This window comes from Pinus tabuliformis, chromosome X (genome assembly GCF_031772625.1).
Source record: "Pinus tabuliformis cultivar Carrire ecotype Pingquan chromosome X, CPIR1, whole genome shotgun sequence".
Classification (NCBI taxonomy): Eukaryota; Viridiplantae; Streptophyta; class Pinopsida; order Pinales; family Pinaceae; genus Pinus; species Pinus tabuliformis.
Window position 1 is genome coordinate 1,527,947,856 of NC_142308.1, and position 26,581 is coordinate 1,527,974,436.

The window sequence follows — 26,581 nt, forward strand, 5'->3', positions numbered from 1 at the left end:
AACATGTTGTTAAAATAATAAAAATATAGTTTGTTAATGCTTGCAATGCATGTGACAACTATTATTTTAGATAACTGGGAATTCACTCATGAATAACTGTTGCATGTCAGTTCTGTCAGAGACCCAGTTGAGATCAGAGGTGGGAAAATGTACTATCACATGCTTAACTATTTCTAGTAAGTATTTTTTGCATGGTTGAGGAACTAGTGTCCTCAAGGATTGCGTAGTTGGACCATTGGTTGACTTGGTATGTTTGGAATTAATTGCATATGCTTTTGCTATTATTTCCTAAGCAAACTGTGCAAGGAAATATGGATTGGACCATAGGTAAAGCCTATATATACAGGGCTTGGTTGGTTCATGAGATATATCTTCATATCTTTATAGTTCATTGAGAACTGAATAGCTTGAGAGCTAATTCTTTTTGTATTATGAAGAGGATTTCCACTTGATTGATAATACATGGTTGGGGTTTTATGCTGGTGCTTTCCCTTGGATATATCTTGTGTTATGTGTGATTATTTCTCTTGATCAATTATGCATTTTTCTACTTGATGTTGCTCATGAATTCAATTATTCTTCCGCTTAATGTTTTGTAGAAGTAGAATAAGTATTATGATTTAGGACATTGCATATATCGGTTTGTTCTACAAGTGAAATTTCTACACACCGTGTGCATTGGTTTTTGTGCAAGATGGGCCCTTGAAGGATACTTGGCTTGAAAAAATCATCACACAACCTTAATCTACCCTCCACTACCTTTCCCTACCTTCATACCACCTTTATCACCCTCACAATTCTCATGATCCAATCTTGTAGCAAAACAGGGCAATCTTGTAGCATCATGTAGCAATCCTGTAGCATCTTGTAGCACAGTGTAAACTTGTCCAAAATTTCTCCCAAATCTTGATTTTTTCCTCCCAGCCTTGGATTATGACCTTTAGGCTATGAAACCATTATTTAGAAATACCAAACACCACCTAGGAATTTCCCTTCATCAATTGCAATACATTTATGCAATTAGGGTTAGTGGACAGATTTATGAATTTAATAATACAAGGATGATTTTCTTGATTATCTCATTAGATATCTAATGAATTTTGTCACTAAGTCTACTTTATTTGAATACAGTGATTAAAAGTTGATTACATGTTTTTTTCCATGTGCAAAGTAGATTAGGATTGCTTGCTTTGATTTATGCTTCTTAATCTAGGATTTCAATTTCAAGCATTGTTATTCCATTACATATACTAGGTTTCCTTTATATGCAACATTTAAATTATGAAAATGTATCAATGTTTACATTTCCACAAGTAGTGTAGCCTTTAAATTTATGCAAATAGGGTTAGAATTCACTTTTGATTAATTATCATTTCCATTCCTTTGCAAATAGAGTAATATTTCCATTTCTGTAAATAGAATAGAACTTTCCTTTCATGCAATTTCCTTCCTTTCCAATCCATAATTAGTTGATAGAATGGTCTCTGTGTGCCTTGGTCTAGTCCATTTCTTGAAAGTTACATGAGTATAGTTTATTCTATTGTGCAAATAGCACTATAACATCTTAAGTTTGTACAAACCCCGGGTTGATAATTAAACTAGTAGCCTTGGGAGTTGCATCAATCTTGGTGCAATACTGAGGCTAATCACTTTTGGTGATGTTTTCGGGGAGGTGTCCAAGTAAGTATTGTTTTTTCTTAAAATTTTCTTCTTTTTCTTATTTTTGTTGCTTTGCACCAACATTGCTTGATTTTAAAAATTCAAAAACAGAAAGACAAAACCACAAGAAGCACAAATTCTTTCATGACTCATAGGAGTATGGATAATTAAGGGAAATTCATAGCAAAAACCTCCACCCCTTCTAGCAATTGACCATCAGTCTTCTTTGGTGATTGTGAACATCCTGCTCTAACCACATAAGATTTGGAGAATCCCTTAAGTGAGAAACCAACAATATTTAAAGAACCCATATTACCTACCCGAAACATGGTTGAAAGTAGGAAGACCGAGTTATTTCATATCTAAGAAACCAATTGGAAGGCCAAGATGAAGAATATAAGCCCCAATTCTCTCCCTCACTTCCATGGCCTAACCTCTAAAGACCCTGACACATTCATGTTCGAGTTTGTTGTAGTTTGTAGAACCTATGATTATACTTCTGATGAATAGAAGTTGAAGTTGTTCCCTTCCACCCTCAAGGATGCAGCCTTGCACTAGTTCATGAGCCTGCTTAGAGGCATCATCACTACCTGGGAACAAATGCAACAAGACTTTAATTAGAAATAAAAGGATTATTATAGGTCTAGGGAGACAAAAGAGGATATCTTTAGGATGACGCTAGGGCTAGATGAGTCCTTAGAAGATTATGAGGAAAGGTTTCAACTCAACTATAGAAGGGATAACTATAACTTTAACCATGAGTCACTAAATCTTTTACTCCTCTGAGGGATTAGGGAGGATGTAATGGAGACCCATAATACACTATCTAGTGGAGATACTTACTAGCTAACCTATCAACACATTAAGAGAACATTTAAGAATCATTCTAAGGTTGCAAGGAAGAGGGATAGGCCTAGTCTAGGTTTGTTCAACTCTTCTCCCTCCACCTTAACCATTAAAAATAAGATATGGAGTATGCTAGAGGACAAAAAGAGTGAGATTTTGCACACTTTTTTCCTACAAATCAATAATATGCATATTAAAAGGAAGCAAGAAGAGACAGAAAGGGCACTGGCTATATTTTTCCCTAGATGCACCAAGAGGCATGCTGGAAATGTATGTCCACTGAATGTCATAGAGGTATGCTCTATTTCTAAGGAGAACCATGAAACAAACAAATATCCCTCTCTTCTAGGCCTAAAGTTTGAATACCAAGGGGTAAAGAATGGCTTGGAATAGCTTTTCTTCATCAATCAAAGGAGGCCACAAGGCCCTTGGCCATACCAACAAGGCATGCAAGGTGCACATTATGCTTCTTTTAATCCTAACCCAAATGCACCCTTCCAACCTTGGTATCCTCCAACTCACTCATCTTGGTCCATGCCTTCTCCTTGGTCCTATACTCCTCAATATCCTCCTCAACCTATCAATCCACCCTTCTATCCATACCAACCTCAACCTCCTCAATGGGGCAACCCTTCACAGGGATGGAGGCCCTAGAGAGACCAACCTCCTGCATTGTTTCCTCCTCCTCCATATCAACCATAACTAGCACATAGTAACCCATTTAAGCAACCTCATATTCCTACCCAACCCAATCTGAACCCAAACAACAAGCACACACAACAAGTTTATAGTGGGGAAACATCCTATCCTTCTTATTTTTTCGAAATCCAAGAGATCAACCTTAGGTTTGGGAATGTATTTCCATATGTTTACCCACCTTCTCCACCTGAATATTTTGAATAAGAGAAGGAAGACAATACGCCTCAAGCCAATATAACTCCCTACCCTGAAAGGTTGGTCCAACCTCAACAACACACCCCAGAATAGGCTTAACTTTAGGTAGAGTTGAAGAAATTGTGTGTTAAGATACCCCTTCTCCAGGCCATCAAATATGTTCCCATTTACAACAATTTCATTAGGGAATAGTGTTTCAAGAGGCATACGAGAAGAAAAAGAGATGCCCCCACCATCAATGTTATTAGGTAGATATTTGATCTAATGCTTGAGAGGGTTATCTCCCCAACGTACTTGGATCTTGGTAGCCTAGTAGTGGATGTGCACATTAATAGTATTATAGTCCCCAACACATTGACTGAAATTGGGGTTGTAATCAATGTCATGACCAAGGAAAACATGTTGAACCTCAACCTCCAAGGAACCTTGATAAGGACTACTACAATGTTGCATCTTGCGAATAGATCTGTAGTAGCCCCCGAGGGAGTTGTTGAGGATGTGATGGTCTCCATCGAATCTTGGAATATCTTATAGATTTCCTTGTCCTCCAACCCAAAACTGATTTTATTGGGTACCCTCTCATTCTAGGGAGACCTTGGTTAGCCACTACTGATGCTTACATTAGTTGTAGGGTGGAAACATGACCATTAAAATGGGCATCTAACAAAGAAACTGTTATGAAACCAGCTCACAAAAAGATAGAAAAGAGAGATCCACGCCTTAGAATTCAGCCTCTTCGAGGGGGCAACCTCCTTTACATTACATAAATGAACAATTCTTTTATGATACAAATGAAAATACCTCCTTTCTATATATAGGAGTCTAAGTGGTCCCAATACAATCAAAGCCTACATAACAATAATATTGTAGGGCACAACAATAACAATAGTGGGCTTCTATGTGGCACAATAGTAACAATATGGGCACTACATGGGTACATCAATATAAATAAGGGGTATAACTACAATAGTAATGGGGTAATCACTAGTATTATAGGGACCCAACATGCCCCTCTCCTTCAAAAAAGTGTTGTCCTCAACGCTTGAGTAGTTCAGGATACTTCTGCATAAAATTCTCGTCCTCCCATGTGGAATCTTCAGCGGATAAGTTCTTCCACTTGATAAGGTACTCTGAAATTGATCGATTTCGTAGCTGTCGAGTTCTTGTTTCTATAACTGCTTCCGGTTCCAATATAATTTTTCCTTCTTCGTCAAGTTCTGGCAATATTGTTTGAACTGGGAGCTTTTCGCCTATAACCTTCTTTAAGCATGAAACATGGAAAACTGGGTGCAATCGAGAAGCTGCAGGAAGCTCCAATTTGTATGCCATAGTACCAATCTTTTGCAACACCTTGTACGGACCATAATACTTTGGTGATAATTTATTATCCTTCTTAGCTTGCTTGAGGACATTTGCTTATATGGTTGTAGCGTAGGAATACCCAATCACCTACATCAAAACTTCTTTCACTGCGATGCTGATCTGCCTGTTGTTTCATTCTATTCTGTGCCAACACAAGGTTATCCTTTAAGAGTTGGAGGACTTGTTGTTGATGTTCGATGTGATGTTCCACTGCCTGAACCTTAGAATTTTCTCTTAAATATGATGTGATGGATGGTGGTTGATACCCATAAAGTGCCATAAATGGGGTCATTTTTGTTGCTGTATGAAAGGAAGTGTTATACCACCATTCAGCCAGAGGCAACCATTTGACCCATTGTGTCTGTTTATCAGATACAAAGAAACGAAGGTATCCTTCCAAACATTTGTTTACTATCTCAGTTTGCCCATCAGATTGAGGATGATAAGATGAGCTATGAGCTAACTGAGTACCAAGACAAGAAAATAATTCTGTCCAAAAATTTCCCGTGAAAATGGGATCTCTGTCACTTACAATAATCTTTGGGTTTCCATGTAGCTTTTGAATTGTTTCCATAAATGCAGTAGAAACTGTACTGGCTTTAAATGGATGTGATAATGCACAAAAGTGTGCATACTTGGTAAGTCTGTCAACTACCACCATGATGACACTCTTTCCCTCAGACTTGGGTAAACCTGTGATAAAATCCATTGATACCTCCTCCCAACGTTGGCTTGGAATGGGTAAAGGTTGTAATAGACCCGGTGTCTTAATTGTTTCAACTTTATTTTGCTGGCAAACCAAACATTCTGCCACAAACTTATGAATATCTGATTTAAGGCCATCCCAAAAAAATTCCTTCTTCACCTTGTGGTAAGTTTTAAAAATCCTGAGTGCCCTCCTAAGGGAGAAGTGTGTAATTCCATAAGAATCTTTTGTTTTAGCTGGGAATTCTTACAGAGGTATAAGCGATCTTTGTACCATAAAGAATCATTTTTCCAGCTAAATGTATCAGACGTACTGGAATCTTGTTGTAGCTTTCGAATAAGTGCCCATACTTCTTCGTCATTCTTCCATTCCTCCCTTGCTTCATTTATCCAATCTGGTTGGATGATAGAAATAGCGCACAACAATGCTTCCACATCCTCATCCTTCCTTGAGAGTGCATCTGCTACCACATTTTGCTTCCCCTTTTTGTAGATGATTTCAAAGTCATAACCCAACATCTTTGTGACCCACTTTTGTTGCTCTTCAGAGGATAATCTTTGTTCTAAAAAGTATTTAAGGCTATCATGATCTTTTTTTTACCTTGAAGTGTCTTCCCATTAGGTAGGGTCTCCATTTCTTAAGTGCATGGAGTATTGCCAACATTTCCTTCTCATAAATAGCTTTTCTTAGAAACTTTCCCTTGATTGGACGACTTTCAAAGGCAATGGGTCTTTCATCTTGCATTAGAACAGCACCAATTCCATTTCCTGAAGCATCACATTCCACAGTAAAGGTTTTTGTGAAGTCTGGTGTAGCTAAGACCGGTGCTTGGCACATTGCCTCTTTAAGATGTTCAAAGGCCTTTGTTGCTTCCGGAGTCCATGAAAATGCATCTTTCTTCAATAATGTTGTTAGAGGTGCTGCTATTCTCCCATAATTCTTAAAAACTTGCGATAATACCCTGTCAACCCAAGAAATCCGCGCAAATGCTTTATGGATGTGGGGATTTTCCATTCCTTAATGGCTTTAATTTTGGTAGGGTCTACCTTAACTCCTTCATGAGATACAATATGACCCAAATATTCCACCTCCTGGACTCCAAAGAAACATTTGGATCTTTTGCATATAATTGTTTCTCTCCAATAGTTGTAGCACCCTGTCGACATGTTCAACATGATCCTTCCAAGACTTGCTGTAGATAAGTATATCATCAAAAAATACTAACACAAATTTTCTAAGGAATGGTTTGAAAATTGAATTCATCAAACCTTGAAATGTTGAAGGTGCATTGGTAAGGCCAAAAGGCATGACCAAAAATTCATAATGACCCTCATGAGTTCTAAATGCCATTTTCGGAATGTCTTCAATCTTCATTCTGATTTGATGATATCCTGAACGAAGATCCAACTTGGTGAAGTAAATTGATCCATGCAATTCATCCAGTAATTCATCAATGACAGGAATGGGGAACTTATCTTTAATAGTGAGCTTGTTGAGCTCCCTATAATCCGGACACATGCGCCATGATCCATCCTTCTTGTGCACCAATACTACTGGAGCAGAGAAAGAACTTTGACTCGGTTGAATTATACCAGCCTCTAGCATTTCTGCAACCATACATTCAATTTCACTTTTTGGACATAGGGATATCTGTACGGCCTGATGTTTGGAGGAACACTTCCTGGAATCAGATGAATAGCATGATCATGATCACGCATAGGTGGGAGACCTTTGGAGTCTCAAATACCTTGGAATGATTGTCCAGGACTTTTTGGAGATCTGGAGAAATAGATGATTCTAATGTGGAAACATCTAGCGAACATAATTGTGCAATTACACCCCTTTGCTCCTTTTTTAGAAGCTTTGTCATACCATTAGAGCTGATTATCTTTCCTGGTTTCCCTGCAATACCCCTTAATTCAACTTCCTTTCCTTCCACAGAAAATTTCATGAAAAGTTCTTGAAAATTAAAAGCTATTGTACCCAAGGATTGTAGCCATTGGACTCCTAGTACAACATCAGCACCTCCCATTGGAATGGAAAGCATTGGGCTAGTCAATACATATTCTCCCATGGATAGCTTGATATTATGGCACTTTCCAGAGCAATTTATTGTTCCTCCATTTGCAATCATCACTTGACACTCTGGTGCTGGATATAGGAAGCAATTCAATTCTTTTGCTACCCTACAATGAATAAAATTGTGGGTGCTTCCTGAATCAATCAACACTATCACCTTTTTCTTCTTGATTTGTCCTTCTATCTTGATGGTTTGAGGAGTGGTAATTCCCGCCAATGCATTACAAGATATGGTCGGATTTATTTGTTCTTCATATAGGCTTTGTTCCTGGAATATATCCTCTTCTTTTGACCTTTCTTGCTCCTTTTCTTCTTCTTCTTCACAATCTATGTAGAATAATTTCTTCTTAGCACACTTATGACCTTTTGTGTATTTGCTATCACAATTGTAACAAAGCCCTTTTGCTCTTTTTTCTTCCAATTGTTGCAGTGTCAACCTTGTAGGTTGTGGAAGACTATGGGCAACAACACTTCCATCTTTATAGTTGTGAATGGTATGCTTCCTAGTTGCCATAATTTTGCTTTCCATTTTTCTTGCTAACCTGAATGCCTTCTCTAATGAATCAGGTTCCCAAAGGCGCACATCGTGTTGGATATTATCCTTTAAAGACCCTATGAACACATCAATCCTATGCTCCTCTAGAATATCTTTATCCTTATGTTCAATTTTTGGAACTCCTCAATGTGCTCCATTATTGAACCCTTTTGTTTGAGATTCATCAATTGGCTAAAAAAAGTGTTGCTTTTTGTATCCTCATAATGTGCTATCAATTCTTCCGTAAAAATTGCCCAAGTGATAAATTGTTTACGAGAACAAAGCCATTGATACCATACAAACTGATTTGGTTCCAAATATAAATAGTTGTCCTGTTTTGTGGTTTGCACATTATTGAGATCGAAGAATTGCTCCATCTGTAATATCCATGTGGCGGGATCCTTGCCATCAAACTTCCTCACATCGATTTTTGGAACATGGTGAGTCTTCGATCCAACATTAGAGTCTATGGAATCATGATTAACATTTCTTTTATTCTCATCATGAGTTTCCTTTACTACCTTTTCACCATTAGTGACCCTTTCTTGTAGCAACTTCTTCAATTCATCCATCTTATCATCCATGCCATCAAATTTAGCGTCAATCTTAGCTTCATCCATCCATCTTAGCTTCCATGCCATCCATCTTAGCTTCCATGCCCTTTATCTTAGATTCCACGCCATTTACCTTCGATTCCACGCCATTTATCTTAGATTCCACGCCACTTATCTTAGCTTCTGTTAGCTTTTGTGAGCGTGACATTTGTTGCACTTGTTCTTGTAATTTTGATATATCATGTAGCATTTCTTCCTCTTCTTCATGAGTCATGCTAGAGCTTTCAGGTTCCTTACTAGGTGTTTGCATTTTCTTTCTCGGGGCATCAGTTACCGATAATAATGCTTTACTATGCCCTTTGAATTCCGTTAAACCAAGCTTACACAAAAATTTAAAAAAAAAAACTACACACCTTTTTTCACTTTATAGAAGCCTGATATTGAATCTGATGTATCTCTGTGATTTCGGATCATCTAGTTCTGAAATTGCTATTTGAAGTAGCCTTCTGCGTCCTCTTTCCAATGCCACAAGTCTGAGCCAAATTGGATTCTCCAAGGAAGAGTTATGTGAAATCTCCCACAGTGACTTGCTTTTAGACTGGTTCAGTAGAGCGAACTTGTACGACGTGCCACGAGTCACTGTTTCAACCTTTGAATCTGAAACTCACCCACAGGAAACTACAGTCCGTTCTCTTTATGTACCTTTTTACGAAATTTCAATCCGATCCTCAGAGAGAGAGTTATGACGATTTTCCCCAGGTCACCTGTTTTGAATGTAATTCAGGAGTCTGCAAAAAGACCAACTTCCTCAGATCATATCTCCGAAAATATTGCGAGAAAAGTTCTGAAATTCGGACCCAAGGTTCAGCGCCAATTCTTCTCAAATGGGTTTTTTTTGCAACTTCTGAAACGTCCTAGAAAAAAAGTTATAGCGAAAATGCCACGATGACCTGTTTGGAGCAGCGAAACCCTAGAATCCAAAGCTCTGATACCAAATGTTATGAAACCAGCTCACAAAAATAGAAAAGAGAGATCCACGCCTTAGAATTCAGCCTCTTCGAGGGGCAACCTCCTTTACATTACATAAATGAACAATTCTTTTATGATACAAATGAAAATACCTCCTTTCTATATATAGGAGTCTAAGTGGTCCAATACAATCAAAGCCTACATAACAAAATATTGTAGGGCACAACAATAACAATAGTGCTTCTATGTGGCACAATAGTAAAAATATGGCACTACATGGGTACATCAATATAAATAAGGGGTATAACTACAATAGTAATGGGGTAATCACTAGTATTATAGGGACCCAACAGAAACTTGTATTATATCCTCTTGTTCGACCCTCAGGTGAACATGATTTACCTTTCTAGGTAGAGGAAGAGGAAGAGGAATATTTCTATCAATCATCCCTCTATCCATTTTTTACATTATACACTATTGTAGGAAGTAGGTAGCTAGATGAGGATGACCTTATTGATCAGATCTTGCATGTTTAGTCTCCTGCTACCATGCTAATTGATGAGCTAGTGGAAGAATCCTTAAGGAAACCTGAGGACAATCCATGGGATGAACCGTTCTTTGCCAATTTTGACCTAGATCATGCTAAGATTGTTGAAGTTAGTCCATCCAAAACTTAAAAAATCAACCCTTCCCTCTCAACAAAGAAAGAAGAGCAACTATGCATTAGGTTGAGACAACATCTTTTTGCATTTGATTGGGGCTGTAAGGAAATGAAAGGGGTTCATCCATCAGTTTGTACCCAACTATTTTGGAGAATTTAGTATCTAAGGATAAATACTAATTCCCTATATAAGTAGTTGTATCTAGAACAACAATTTAAAGTGTTTTAGACTTTTCCTATAAGCAATAGATAAGATGAGAAGATAGGAGACCTACCTGTAGTTCCGCTTTCCTCTCGTCTCCCTTGTATTGATTCCGTCACTCCTTCTCGTACTTAATCTACTTGAGAAGTACCATGTAAACACAACATAAGACAAAAACCAATCAAAGCATACAATCTATTGAATATAAATGAAAGGAATCAGATACAATTCACACACATAAGCATTATGAAACAATACAAACATATGGAAAAAGGTTCAAACACTTTATTATATAGAAGAAGGAATTACAACCATTGGTGTTTGATTCAAGGCCATTCCTACAGCTTGGATCCCATCCACATCACATCAAAAACATGACAAACTTGTAGCATCACAATACTTGCCTCAAAGCCAAATCTCATAGCAGCATTATCTCCTTACAATTCAACATAATCCAACCCCTAATCACTTAGATGAGTGGTCAATTTATAGGAAGATGAAGGAGATTTTTTCAATAATGGTGGCATTGAATGGCCTTCCATACTTAGAATTAGTTCCATGGAGGAAGGGATGAGAGGATAGGATTTACATTAACTCATTCCTCATCCATTTATGAGCTCATAGGAGTTGATAAGTTAGGGAAACATCTAGATGACTCCAAAATATAAGAATATTCCCCAAACCCTATGTGAATTTTGCTCATTCTCACCCAGCGTAGGTGAAAGGAAGCCTAAGTGCTCTACAGAGCACCCTAGCAGTGGACTCAACTGCTCTACAGTGCACCTTCATAAGGGCTTACCTATGTTGGTCCCTCTAGAGGCAATTTCTAGATGTCTTCAAGTCATGAAACTGTCTGGGAAGGAGGCATTTAAAGGGGTGGCTTGTTTAGGGCATGAAGCAACTGAAATTAGGGTTTGATGAGCCATAAAACACTGATCTAGATGTTGGGATTTGATGTGGCCAAATGGATCTGTAACAACTGCCCCCTAAAGCATGAAGTCGGAAAAATGCCAATTTCGAATGAAATGCTTTATGATGTGATGAGGAGGTATCAAAGTGGAAGGTGACCTGCATCAATTACAATACATATATCATGATATTTGATTTTTACATGAATTTCTAAGGGAAGTCATACCCATTCTCAGCTTATAAACTTTCATTACATGTACATAAACAGTTGTCTACAGATATAGACCCATGATTTGAATGACCATCAATGTAAAGCCATTGTACATATGATTTAGTACTCCTAAAATCGCAACCCAAATGGATGAAACTAGATCTGGGTCTTCAATATCATTCAACCGTTCACTCAAGTATGATTCTAACCATGTTAATATGTGATTTGATGTCAAACATGGGAATACACCATCTAATTACCAGCCAATGATGTAAGCTATTAACAGATGGGAGAGAAATCATCGATAATGATAATGATCCTCAAGGTACTACAGTACATTTTGCATGGTGTGAATGGATGATTTGATGTCAAACACTATACAGAGTCTTTCGGTCGAAGGTCATTGATGTATGCCTATCACCAGAAACGAGAAACTTGCCATTAAGCCTCAAGGTACTGAATGGGTGTTTCTAAGTCAACTCCTTGGATAATGAGCTGATGTCGACAAGAAGCGACTCATCGCAGGAGGGCCTTAATGTATACCACATCAACAACATGAAAAGAGTGTAGTGATTTTGGAGATGGAATTTGACTGACGACACAAGGTTCAGGAATGGCGGTCATGAAAATGAAGGTTTATCGTATTGCAAAGGATGAATTTTGACTGAATGACTTCTCTTGAACATGTCGGCAACACTAAAGTGAATTGGTAGCATTGACCCAAAACAAAGTGATGGATGGTGTGATATACCATAGGTATGATAACCATCAAGCAGATAACCCAACCCAAATAGTCACGGAGATGAAGTGAAAGTGTCATGTTCAAGAGCGACTTGCTACCATAAAGTGGTTTCCCCTTTTTCCCATTTTCCCTAGTCATTGATGACCAGTACCTCTTTATTTTTATAAACCTTGAGGAAGATAACATATTATTGTTGTATAATTTCACCCTTCAGGCGAATCCATCGCTATTTGATGTTTTAACGAGCCTAGCGAAGGTGAAACTCGGTCTTGTCTAGATGGACAAGTTTGTCGCTATTTGATGTTTTAACGAGTTTAACGACAAAGATAACTCGGTCCTTTTCATGTTTAGAGAGTTTGAAAAGGGAAAAAAAGAAAAATCCACAAGTTATTTTTCATAAATTAATCTCTCAAGCTCAAAAAAGCGTAAAATAATACAAGAGAGATGTCATTTCCAATCTGTTAATGAGCTGAAAAGGACAAGCGCTCGACAATATTTTCATGTTTAGAGAGTCTAAAAATATCTTAAAGAGGACTCCACTTTGAGGAATGAGTGGTGTCTAGGATAGCAACTGGTTCTGATGATGTTGGAACTTCTCAAAACATGTTGATTTATGTGAAGAAGCTGGCTAATAAGACCACTCATTGCAACTGTTCCTCAAAACAGGTAAAATAACCAAGTGAAAGAGTATGATCTTCCAAGCAGATAGTGACGATGGAAGGAGAAAAACCAAGGCTCATCTAGCAGAAGAGGCTGATAAAATGGAAATCACGAGGGTTAGAATGGAAATGGGTTCATTTTGAGACAAGCTTGAACCATAGGGAACTATGTTTAGATTTAGTTTCATGTTTAAAGAAGCTTGAAACAAAGAACTATGCTTGAATTCAATTTCATTTTTACACAAGCTCGAAACAAAAAACTATGCTTGGATTCAGTTTCATTATTACATAAGCTTGAAACAAAGAACTATGCTTGAGTTTAGTTCACATGCCCCAGCATGATTAAAGGGAGAGTCTCTTTTAACCCGATGGAAGTTGGTGTGGTGAAGCAGGATGGTTATCCAACACCTTTTTGGCTTCGCCCAGATAGGGACAAAGGTGAATGGGTGATGCCCTTCACATAACGTACAAGGAAACTTAACTTTACCACTAGGTGCATGCCCCCCAAGCTTCATTACATTCACCTAAGTAGACTGCTTGTGGCTATCAAGTGGATGGAATGAAGGTTTTTTTACGAGATCAAGTGAAAGACTCGACTGGGATTTTACGAGATCAAATCAAAGACTGGACTTGGAACTTGGGACCTTGTTTCATTTTTTAATGAGCTTGACACAAGACAAGGAACTCTACTGAAATTCCTTGTTTCATTTTTTAACAAGGTTGACACAAGACCAGGAAATATCCTCATACTCCTTGTTTCATTTTTTAACGACTTGACACAAGACCAAGAACTATCCTCATGGAAGCTGTTTCATTTTTTAATGAGGTTGACACAATAAAAGAACTATCCTCATATTCCTTGTTTCATTTTTTAACGAGGTTGACACAGCAAAAGAACTATCTTATCCTTGGTTTCATTTTTTAACGAGGTTGACACAAGATAAGGAACTATCCTCATGGACCTGTTTCATTTTTTAATGAGGTTAGCATAGTAAAAGAACTATCCTCGGATCCTTGGTTTCATTTTTTAACGAGGTTGACACAAGTCAAGGAACTATCCACACATACCCTCGATCACAACTCGTAAGAGGTCATAAAAGAGAGATCTGGTTCCAATGCCCCCAGTACATGATGTACAACATCATTGAATTGATCATCAGTTGATGTAGGTATGGAACGGGTTGCCACATAATTAACCCATGGTGGGGATGATACCATTGGTACAAAAGGACCATTTAGGGAAGATGGTTGACTGGAAGCCATATTTGGACCAGGAAATGAAAGCTGGTCAACGGTGACAATTCTGCCTTCATGCGGGAAACAAATCACTCGAAAGAGTGTTGAAACAATAGCTCCCATGTCATAAACATAGTCGCGCCCAAGAATTAAATTGTAATCTAAAGGACCTGGGACTACCATCACATTCAAATAAATGATTTTTCCTCCCAAAGTAATAGGCAACTGAGGAAGGATCCCTAATGGCTGACTGGTTCCTATGTTAAAAGACAATAGATTCTAGGTAACAGGCACAAGTGGCGGCGAACTGAGTGCTTGCCAAGCAGTTGATGAAAGGATACTCACTGATGCACCTTCATCTATAATAGTGGCAGATACAATCATATTACAAACTTGTACTATGATCTGGAAAGGCACATAAGAAGGAAGACGACATCCTACCAGTCCATTCCAATCAAAGGAAGTGATCAAACTACTTGGAGGGGGTACCATAGAAATGGGATAATTAACCCCTTGAGTTATGAAAATGGGAGTATTTTCCTCCTGTCTTGATGGAACAGGAGGATTGCCCCCAAGCTCATTCAAATCTGAAGAAACGAAAGAACCTGAGTGGTATCATATTCACTCTCTTCGGGAAAGGTATGATTTACTAAAGGTGAAATCGGGTCAACTGTTACCTCAACCTGTTGATTTGGGTCGGGTATAGACTCATAGGATTCACGTTTAGAGAGAGTGGGTTTGACCAACGGTTGATTTTGGTCAGTCAATTCATCAACTAGTGAAGGAATTAGGGAGAGTTTCCTTTAACCATATGGAAGTCGCTGCGGTGAAGTAGGATGGTTATCCAACACTTTTTTGGCTTCATCTAGATAGGGACAAAGGTGAATGGGGTGATTCCCTTCACATAACCTATGGGGAATATCAACTTTACCCTTCTTTCCATGAACTTTACTACCACTAGTTGATGGTGTGTCACCAACATGATCTATAGAAGTTGATGACACAGGATGATGTGAATAGGAAGACCATTCTTCTAAGATCTGAGGAATATCAGGACAATTTCGAAGAAGATGGTCTCCGGCACAAAGTTTGCATGGATATCAAACTTTGTAAGATTTGATGGATGGTTTCTCATCAGATGTTGCATTCAAAGCAATGGTTGCTTGGTTTGCCTTCTACTGAATTTGCTTCTTCTTCTTCTTCTTCCCTTTCTTCTTCTTCTTAGCCACCTAGTTACTAGTACCAATACTTTCACCAGGCGAAGAGGAAGAAGGGGAGGAAGAAACAACCAAGGAAGAAGGAAAAGGGTCAACTTTAGGATCAACTGGAGGTTGATTTTGTCCAGTTGGAGGAGTACTCAATTGCGGAGAAATCGTGATATTATGAACCAAGGAGGTTGAAAACGACCATACTAGCAAGCCAATGGTAAATCCCAGAAGGGACAATGTAGCCATATAAGGAGCACCAATATTTCCTAAAGGAGGAAAAGGACTAGGATTCCCATCAAAAGGAATTCCTTGATCTGTAGACTCCGGATTTTTCGCCATATGTTTCAACCTAAGATCAACTAAGGATTGAGCATGGATGATGTTATCCACGGTCAATTAATTTTATTTTAATCAAAGTAACATAACAAAAAAAAGAGGGATAATCTAGGAAAAAGGTTTACCAAGCAACTGTGAACCGCAGAATACCTCCCGACGAACCAAGAACTATGAGCAGGAAATCTCCCCAAATGTTGTGTTCGGTGTATCATAGTGTACAAGGCAGATGAATCAATTACCTAAGGATGGATTGAAACCTAGTGTTGTCCTCCCATATATACCTGAAAGTATGTGGAGGTCCAATCGGTATAAGCGTTGTCTAATGCAAAACCGCATAGTGAGAGCATTCCCATATACTTTACGTACTGTAACACCGCCCTATATACCCGAAGGTACATGGATGAGCTACGATATACTCACGTATGTGGAATGAGGTATCACACTCGGGATGTATTGTAGACAAGTTAATGACAAATTCTTTGTTTTATGACGCGGGAACACGTCTCTAGCCTAGAACCACTAAATGTTTTTCGTTAGGTGACAATGCTCCATTAGGTAAATTCAGATAAATTTTAAGTTGATATTCTTTAGAATTTTCCTTTCAAGGTTCACCACATGATGTATGTTTGCAATTCCTAAAATGAAACTGATATGATGAGAATTCTTTCCATTCAATTTAACAACGAAAATCCTTAGCCAGTAGGGATAGAGCAATCAGATTTTTGACAAAGAGCAAAAAGCACATCTAATGCAATTTCCCTAACTATTCTTTTCAAGCATTCACAAACTACAATATGAATGATACAAGTTTTTCTTTTCAAACCCCTTAATGTTATGATGAACACAAAAGGAAATATGCACATACAATCAATCAATATTTCATAAGAACGAAGACTTTTACAACAGTTCTAATTCGAAGGAAGGGAAGACTTTACAACACTTTCTTTCGAAGGAAGATTAATCAACTATATCCTAAATTTAACTATATACTGATAATGAAAAAGAAAACATTAAATAAAAATTAATGAATCAAATCAAATTAGGGCTTGTAAAGGAGATAAAAACTTGTTCTCTGAGACATGACATTCATTAATCAATCAACAAGGAAACAAGCAGAGAAAACTTGGCAAAAAACTCAATCCAAAGGTTGGAATTTGACCTAAGGTGGATTAGCGCAGGTCAAAGAGGGCCTAACTGTGCTGCAGAGAACTGTCTCTCACTTAAGGATGCTCTGCAGAGCACTGTCCCCTGAGCAAGCCTGCGCTGATTTCTGAGAGGCCACTCAAGAGTCATCTAACCTCAATTTTGACCAAAATTCAATGCAAAAGGGCTGAAATACAATCAATGAACACAAGTAGGGTCTAGAAGAATGTCTTAGGAGGTGAATAAGCTACTAGGAAAGGTGATAGTTCCCTAGTGGAGTCGCCAATTTGTTTTGGATAATTTAGTATCTACGGATAAATTATAATTCCCCAGATAAGTAGTTGTATCTAGAACAACAATATAAAGTGTTTTAGACTTTTCCTATAATAAATAGATAAGATGAGAAGATAGGAGACCTACCTATAGTTCTGCTTTCCTCTCATCTCCCTTGTATCGATTTTGTAGCTCCTTCTTGTACTTAATCCACTTGAGAAGTACCCTATAAACACAACAGAAGACAAAAACCAATCAAAGCATATGATCTATTGAATATAAGTGAAAGGAATCTGATACAATTCACACACATAAGCATTATGAAACAATACAAACATATGGAAAAAGGTTCAAACACTTTATTAGATAGAAGAAGGAATTACAACCATTGGTGTCTGTTTCAGGGCCATTCCTCTGGCTTGGATCCCATCCACATCACATCAAAATCATGACAAACTTGTAGCATTGCAGTACTTGCCTCAAAGCCAAATCTCATAGCAGCATTATCTCCTTACAATTCAACATAATCTAGCCCCTGATCACTTAGATGGGTGGTCAATTTATAGGAAGATGAAGGAGCTTTTGTCATTAATGGTGGCATTGAATGGCCTTCCATACTTAGAATTAGCTCCATGGAGGAAGGGATGAGGGGATAGGATGCACCTTAACTCATTCCTCATCCATTTTCAAGCTCATAGGAGTTGATAAGTTAGCGAAACTTCTATATGACTCCAAAAGATAATAATATTCCCCAAACCCTATGTGAATTTCACTCATTCTCACCCAATGTGGATGAAAGGAAGCCTAATTGCTCTGCAGAGCACCCTGGCAGTGGACTCAACTGCTTTGCAGCGCACCTTCATAAGGTCTTACCTGCGTTGGTCCCTCTAGAGGCAATTTCTGGATGTCTTCAAGTCATGACACTGTCTGGGAAGGAGGCATTCAAAGGGGTGACTCTTTTAGGGCATGAAAAAACTGAAATTAGGGTTTGATGAGCCCTAAAACATTGATTTGGATGTTGGGATTTGATTTTCCCAAATGGATCTTTAATAGCTGACCGCTAAAGAATGAAGTTGAAAAAATGCCAATGTCGAATGAAATGCTTTACGATGTGATGAGGAGGTATCAAAGTGGAAGGTGACCTGCATCAATTACAATACATATATCATGATATTTGATTTTTACATGAATTGTTGAGGGAAGGCATACCCATGCTTAACTTATAAACTTTCATTACATGTACATAAATAGTCATCTACAGATATAGACCCATGATCAGAATGATCAATGTAAAGCCATTGTACATATGATTTAGTACTCCTGAAATTGCAGCCCGGATGGATGAAACTAGATCCGAGGTCTTCAATATCATTCAACCGTTTGCTCAAGTACGAGTCTAACCATGTGAGTATGTGATCTAAACTTGAACATGCGAAGACACCATTTGATTACCAGCCAATGATGTAAGCTATTAACAGATGTGATAGAAATCACCGATAATGTTAATGATCCTCAATGTACTGCAGTACATTCTGCATGGTGTGAATGGATGATTTAACGTCAAACACCATACAAAGTCTTTTAGTCGAAGGCCATTGATGTATGCCTATCGAGAAGCGAGAAACTTGCCATTGATGCATGCAAGCCTTAAGGTATTAAATGGGTGTTTCTAAGTCAACTTCTTGGATAATGAGCTGATGTCGACAAGAAGTGACTCATCCTAGGAGGGCCTTGATGTATCCCAAATCAACGACACGAAATGAGTGTAGTGAGTTTAGAGATGGAATTTGACTGACGACACAATATTTAGGAATGGCGGTCATGAAAATGAAGGTTTATGGTATTGCAAAGGATTAATTTTGACTAAATGACTTCTCTTGAACATGTCGGCAACACTAAAGTGAATTGGTAGCATTGACCCAAAAAAAAGTGATGGATGGTGTGATAGACCATAGGTATGATAACCGTCAAGCAGATAACCCAACCCAAATAGTCACGGAGATGAAGTGAAAGTGTCATGTTCAAGAGTGATTTGCTACCATAAAGTGGTTTTCCCATTTTTCCCATTTTCCCCATTTTCCCCAGTCATTGTTGACAAATACCTCTTTATTTTTATCAACTTGAGGAGGATAACATATGCTTGTTGTATAATTTCACCTTTCGAGCGAATCCATCACTATTTGATGTTTTAATGAGTCTAGTGAAGGTGAAACTTGGTCTTGTCTAGTTGGACAAGTTTGTTTCTATTTGATGTTTTAACGAGTTTAACAACAAAGATAGCTCGGTCCTTTTCATGTTTAGAGAGTTTGAAAAGGAACAAAAAGAAAACTCCACAAGTTTTTTTTCATAAATTAATCTCTTAAGCTTGAAAAAGGGTAAAATAATACAAGAGAGATATCGTTTCCAATCCATTAACGAGCTGAAAAGGAAAAGCACTCGGTAATCTTTTCATGTTTAGAGAGTTTGAAAAGATCTTAAAGAGGACTCCACTTTGAGGAACGAGTGGTGTCTAGGATAGCAAATGGTTCCGGTGATTTTGGAACTTCTCAAAACATGTTGATTTATGTGAAGAGGCTAGATAATAAGACCACTCATTGCAACTATTCCTCAAAATAGGTAAAACAACCAAGTGAAAGTGTATGATCAGCCAAGCAGATAGTGACGATGGAAAGAGAAAAACCAAGGCTCATATGGCAGAAGAGGCTGATGGAATGGCAATCATGAGGGTTAAAATGGAAATGGGTTCATGTTAAAATTTGCAACTAGGGCAAAACTTCATGTGGGTCATCTTATTCATGGCTAATAATATTTTTTATTAGATTCCTCTCGTCGAGAGGTGTAGGATTGATATAAATATCATCCAATTCTGATAAGTATTCATGGAGATATGAATTTATTTTGATTATGGAATTATTATCAAGCCGACCTACAACTTATGTAGGCTCAGAAGCCCAACAGTCGCATCTATTCACCCACCAACGTTGTGTATAAATATAAGAGGACTTTTCCTCATTTGGACTCACTCATCTCATCACATCTCTCTCTCTCTATTGTACAGATATGAGTCTCTTCTCTACTGCGCTGAAATGGGTCTCTCACTCTCACACATGTGAAGCCAGAAGCTGTTGAATTTGAAGTTGCAACTGCAAAAGTAAATATTGACTTGCGTGGCCTAGAAGATCTCCTCTTTGGAACTGCGCTGTAGGTTCATCTGAACCTCCTTTGAAAGCCGCAACTTTTGGTGGTGGAATGAAGTCAATCCGACAAACGGTTTGCAAGATATTGACTGCCCTAGTTTGAAGCCGGAAACTGCTGAAACTAAAGCTGCAACTGCAGAAGTAAAGATTGACTTGCGTGGCCTAGAAGATCTCCTCATCTGAACTGTGTTGTAGGTTCATCTGAACTGTGCTGTAGGTTCATCTGAACCTCCTCTGGAAGCCGAAACTTTTGGTGGTGGAATGAAGTCAATTTGACTGTCGGTTTGCAAGATATCGTCTGCCCTAGTTTGATAATGAAGCCGCTAATGCTGATGCTACTGATCTAGGGTTTGCTACTACTGATATGAATCAGATTTATTGTACTATTTCTCTCCGCTGAATTATTGAAGATAAAAGAAGATTTGATCAAAGGGTTTCCCCACACATTGTGGGGTTTGTCCCTGGCTAGCCGCCACATCTTGTGTCTCTTGTATTGGCTTGTTTTCTGTCGATCGTTTAATGTTCTATCTGCACTTTACTTTATGTACATGTGATTGCTAATGGGTGGAATATAATAAGAAAAAGAAGTAAACTGTTATAAGCATAGAACATACCATAACTTAACATTGTGTCAGAGCTGAGGTGAAGACAAAGCCCGAGCAAGAGCAAGAGCAATCATTGAAGAGAAGATTGGCAAGGCTATCCTAAAAGAACTATGGGGTCCTCAACACTCTTTCCTGCCGAAGACAAGCTCCGTGAGAAAGCTGACTATCACCGATGGAAGATGTCTATCGATCTAACCCTTGAGAATCAAGGAGTGTTGGATCATGTGAGAGGCAATATTGTTGAGCCTCCATCAAATGCATCTGCTACTGCCTGGAACAAATGGAGAAGTCAAAACAATAGAAGATCATCCAGGACTCTATCGACAAGTGCTTGGTGGCCTACATCTCTGATCTAGACACCTCCAAGGAAATCTACGATAGACTGGTGAGTTTATTTAAAGTTAATGATGCAAATCAAGTTTTGTTTCTTAGAAATAAGCTGAGGGAAATCAAGAAGGGTAAAGATGAAAGTATGCAAGCATACTTCTTAAGAATTACCGAGATCAAGAACGATCTCCTATCTATTGGGGAAACTATTACTAACAGAGAAATGGCACTCACAACTCTTGAAGGATTACCATCTGAATGGTATGTGTTCAGGACTACTCTTCTGAACTATAATGTAATTCCTAGTTTCGAGGAATTAATGGCTAGATGCATTCAAGAAGAAACAAGGGAAGAAGTGCAAGAAATGCCCATGCCTAAAGGTCCTCCTACTGCCTTTTCTTCTCATGCAAAGAAAAGAAATAATTCCGGGACTAAATCAAAAGGAAAGGCTGGACCTAAGGCTAGAAGAAAATGACGATTGAGATCATGGACATAAAGGGAAACATGAGATCATGGACATATAGGATAGCATGATGATGATGCACACTAGTTTGAGCAGCATTATGATGGATAAAATCATGGACATGGGCAGCATGATGATAATCATGATTACAGAAGCATGGTACAGTATGTAGTGGTGCAACTCGAAATCCCTCTGATGGCAATCAAAGGAATGACAAATTCAACAACAAAGGTAAGAGGAGAGCTGGGAATCAAGGAAGAGGACAAGCATTCAAGAAGGCTAGAAATTCCAGGATGTATTAAAATGCACCTGACCTCAAAAAGAACCTAGTGTCCATCTCGGGAACGGAAGACAAAGGCTACAAGGTAACCTGCAGAGATGGCAAGGTATGTATATGGAAAAATAATGTTAAAGATGCCTTTACTTTTGGGTTTAGTGTTGATTCATTATATCAGGTTGATGGAAGTCTGCTAGGTGTCATGTCTTATGACACATCTCTTCAGTCCGAACTTTGGCATTAGAGGTTTTCCCCCCTTCATTATAAAGCTATACTCGGTGTAAGAAAAATGGTGATAGGGATGCCCAAATTCTGAATAGAGAATGAAGGTGTATGTCCAGGATGTGCTGAAGGAAAGCTCAAAAGGGGACCATTCCCCTCAATCCAAAGCAAGACCTCTGATATATTACAATTGGTTCACTCAGGCATACCTGAGGTTGGAATTAAGAGGGAGACTAATACACCACATACTCCTGAGCAGAATGGTGTGGTGGGAATGAAGAACCGCACGATGATGGAAGCTGTCCAGGCCATGCTACATGATCAAAGACTTCCAAAGTTTCTATGGGCTGAAACTACAATCACCATCGTATATGTACAAAATTGATGCCCTCATCAAGCATTGGGTTCCTAAACTCCTGAAGAAATGTTCACCATCGGTCAAAGGGAAGTCGTGATTAGTCATGATGTCACCTTTGACAAAGATATGGCTCTCAGAAAGGTGGACAATCTGCTGACTTTGAGTAGCTCTCAAGAAGCCGACACCAAGGAACCAAAAGAAAAGGATGATGAATCAATGCCTGATGTAGAAGAACCCATGGATCCAGTTGATCCTCATCCACATGAGCCTTCCTCTTCTAGGAAGAGGCCTTCATGGCTTAGGGGGATACTTGATGATGCTGAAGGACATGCTGCACCCTGAGGAACCTTCCATCAAAGTAAGAAACTTAACAGGTATCAGGGATACCTGACCATCATGAGCACGATCATACAAAATGAACCTTCATCATTCTCAGATGTCATCAAGCATTAACTATGGAAGGATGCTATGACCATAGAATATGAGTCTATTATGGAGAATGATGTCTGGGAAGTAGTTCCCAGACCCTGGACAAGAAAATTGTTACTTCAAAATGGCTTTACAAGATAAAGCATGCAGCAAATGGAAGTATGGAAAAGTATAAGGTTCATTTTGTTGCTCAAGGTTTCTCCCAAAAGGAAGGTATAGACTATGATGAGATATTTGCACCTGTTGCCAGATATACGACCATCCGCTCAATCATAGCCCTTGTTGCTTCACAAGGATGGAACCTACATCAGATGGATGTCAAGACTGCGTTCTTGCATGGCTCGATCAAAGAAGAGGTCTACGTGGAGCAACCCGAAGGATTTGAGATTTATGATCAAAAATCTCATCTATACAGGTTGAAGAAAGCTCTCTATGGGCTGAAGCAAGCACCCCGAGCATGGTATGAGAGGATCGATAGCTACTTGATGAAGCTGGGATTCACTAGGAGTGAAGCCGATCCTAACCTTTACTTTAAGGTTGAAGATGACAAGTCTCTCATTCTGGTATTGTATGTGGATGACCTCTTTCTAACAGGTGCAGACCCTCTCATTCACAAAAGTAAGAGGGAGCTGGCCTCTGAATTTGAAATGAAAGACCTAGGACTGATGCACTACTTCCTAGGACTTGAAGTATGGCAGAAGCCAAGGGAAATTTTCCTATCTCAAGGGAAATATGTGGTAAAGATATTGGAAAGATTTGGTATGATGGACTGCAAGCCTGTGACTACCTCGAGGATCTTAACTTTTAGAAGTTATATGGTAGTGATGTCGGACCAGATTTGGGAAATGCCTCTGAGTTTCATAAACTCATTCGCATTGATGTTCTTGGTAAACCTCCGTCCGAACATATTTTTTGCAGTTAGCATTGTGAGCTCATATTTGGTTGAGCCTCACTGGATTGATGCCAGGAATCTTCTGAGATGTCTTCAGGACACAATCTCTCATGGATTAAGATACACTGCCGGAGATGTGAGACTACTTGGATATACTGATGTTGATTGGGCAGGAAGTGTGGTGGACCGTAAGAGCACTTCCGGGTGTTGTTTAACCTTGGGATCTGCTTCGATATCCTGGATGAGCAAGAAGCAGAAGTCGGTGGCTTTGAGCACCGCCGAAGCAGGATATATTGTTGCTAGCATAACCTCGTGTGAGGTAGTCTGGTTGCAAAATCTCTTCAGTGAGCTGTTTGGATTTACATTGGATACCACTGTGATTCTCTATAACAACCAGAGGTGGGATTCGATTATTGAGGAATCCCATATTCGTCGATTGCTCCAGTAGATAGACATCATCTTGGATATGGTAAGTTGATGAGCAAGGAGGCTCCATCGCATTAAGATGATGTACAGGTTGATACACCTTGTCAAAGCCCCGAGGAAAGATCTAATCTGTGATTTTCCCAAACGACTTGGAGTCGGTAAGAAACCCTTGTACAAGGGTCCTGCATGTTGCATACATTGAGCTCTGGGAGCTCTGAGGGCTTGCGGTTATTACTGGAGCAACATATGACCACAGGGTGACTCACCCTCCCCTGGTGGTGCACACTGGAACAAGATGATTCGCTCTCTTATGGGACAAGATGATTCGCTCTCTTGTGGAATAGGATGATTCGCTCTCCTGTGTAGCAGGATGATTAGTTCTCCTGTGAGGCTTGGATTGATGTGTTCTCCATGGAAATTGTAGTAGGATTGATGTGTTCTCTTGTGAGGCCTGGATTGATGTGTTCTCCATGGCAATTGTAGCAGGATTGATGTGTTCTCCTGTGAGGACAGGATTGATTAGTTCTCCTGTCGAGGCATCCTACCCATGAAGTCTGGGACTCATGGGAAGTACCTCTCATCTGATCAATGAGCAGGGAAATGAAGTTAGGGACCATAGTAGTACCGATGGACGCAACGTTGTAACTACCATACTCCCTATGCTAGGATGACCTCCATTGATCTGGGATCAATGATACTGGTCTGGGACCAGTGGTAGGAGTTGTACCATACTATGACGCTGACTTCGGGTCGGTTGAGACTAGTCTGGGATCAGTGGTACATACTCTGAGACTGACTTTGAGTCAGTGGAGGATGATATTGGTCTAGGACCATTGGAGTTGTACTCACTATGACGCTGACTTTGGGTTGGTTGAGACTGGTCTGGGACCAGTGGTACATACTCTGAGACTGACTTTGAGTCATTATGATACATTCTCGATCATTTATTCTTCTTCATAATTCGAACAAAAGCAGAGTAGAACATAACAATGCAAGAGCAGAGCAGAACAAAACAAAACAGTACAGATCAGTGCAGGGCAGAACAAGACGAAGCAGAACATGCAAAAGAGAGCAGAGCAGGGCAAGGGTCAGGCTGTACAAGTCAGTGCATTCGATGGATGAATAGTAACGACCGATAGACAGATTGCAGATGAAGTTCTCCATGGTTGAGAGGGAGTGTTAAAATTGGCAACCAGGGCAAAAATTCATGTGGGTCATCTTATTCATGGCTAATAATATTTTTTATTAGATTCCTCTCATCGAGAGGTGTAGGATTGATATAAAGATCATCCAATTCCAATAAGTATTCATGGAGATATGAATTTATTTTGATTATGGAATTATTATCAAGCCGACCTACAACTTATGTAGGCTTAGAAGCCCAACAGTCGCATCTATTCACCCACCAACGTTGTGTATAAATATAAGAGGACTTTTCCTCATTTGGACTCACTCATCTCATCACATCTCTCTCTCTCTTTACTGCGCAGATATGAGTCTCTTCTCTACTGCGCTGAAATGGGTCTCTCTCTCTCACACATGTGAAGCCGGAAGCTGTTGAATTTGAAGCTGCAACTGCGGAAGTAAAGATTGACTTGAGTGGCCTAGAAGATCTCCTCTTTGGAACCGTGTTGTAGGTTCATATGAACCTCCTTTGAAATTTGCAACTTTTGGTGGTGGAATGAAGTCAATCCGACGAACGGTTTGCAAGATATCGACTGCCCTAGTTTGAAGCCAGAAACTGCTGAAACTGAAGCTGCAACTGCAGAAGTAGAGATTGACTTGCGTGGCCTAGAAGATCTCCTCATCTGAAATACACTGTAGGTTCATCTGAACCTCCTCTGGAAGCCGAAACTTTTGGTGGTGGAATGAAGTCAATCCGACTGTCGGTTTGCAAGATATCGTCTGCCCTAGTTTGATAATGAAGCCGCTAATGCTGATGCTACTGATCTAGGGTTTGCTACTACTGATATGAATAAGATTTATTGTACTATTTATCTCTACTGAATTATTGAAGATAAAAGAAGATTTGATCAAAGGGTTTCCCCACACATTGTGGGGTTTGTCCCTGGCTAGCCGCCACATCTTGTGTCTCTTGTCTTGGCTTGTTTTCTATCGATCGTTTAATGTTCTATCTGCACTTTACTTTATGTACATATTATTGCTAATCGGTGGAATATAATAAGAAAAAGAAGTAAACT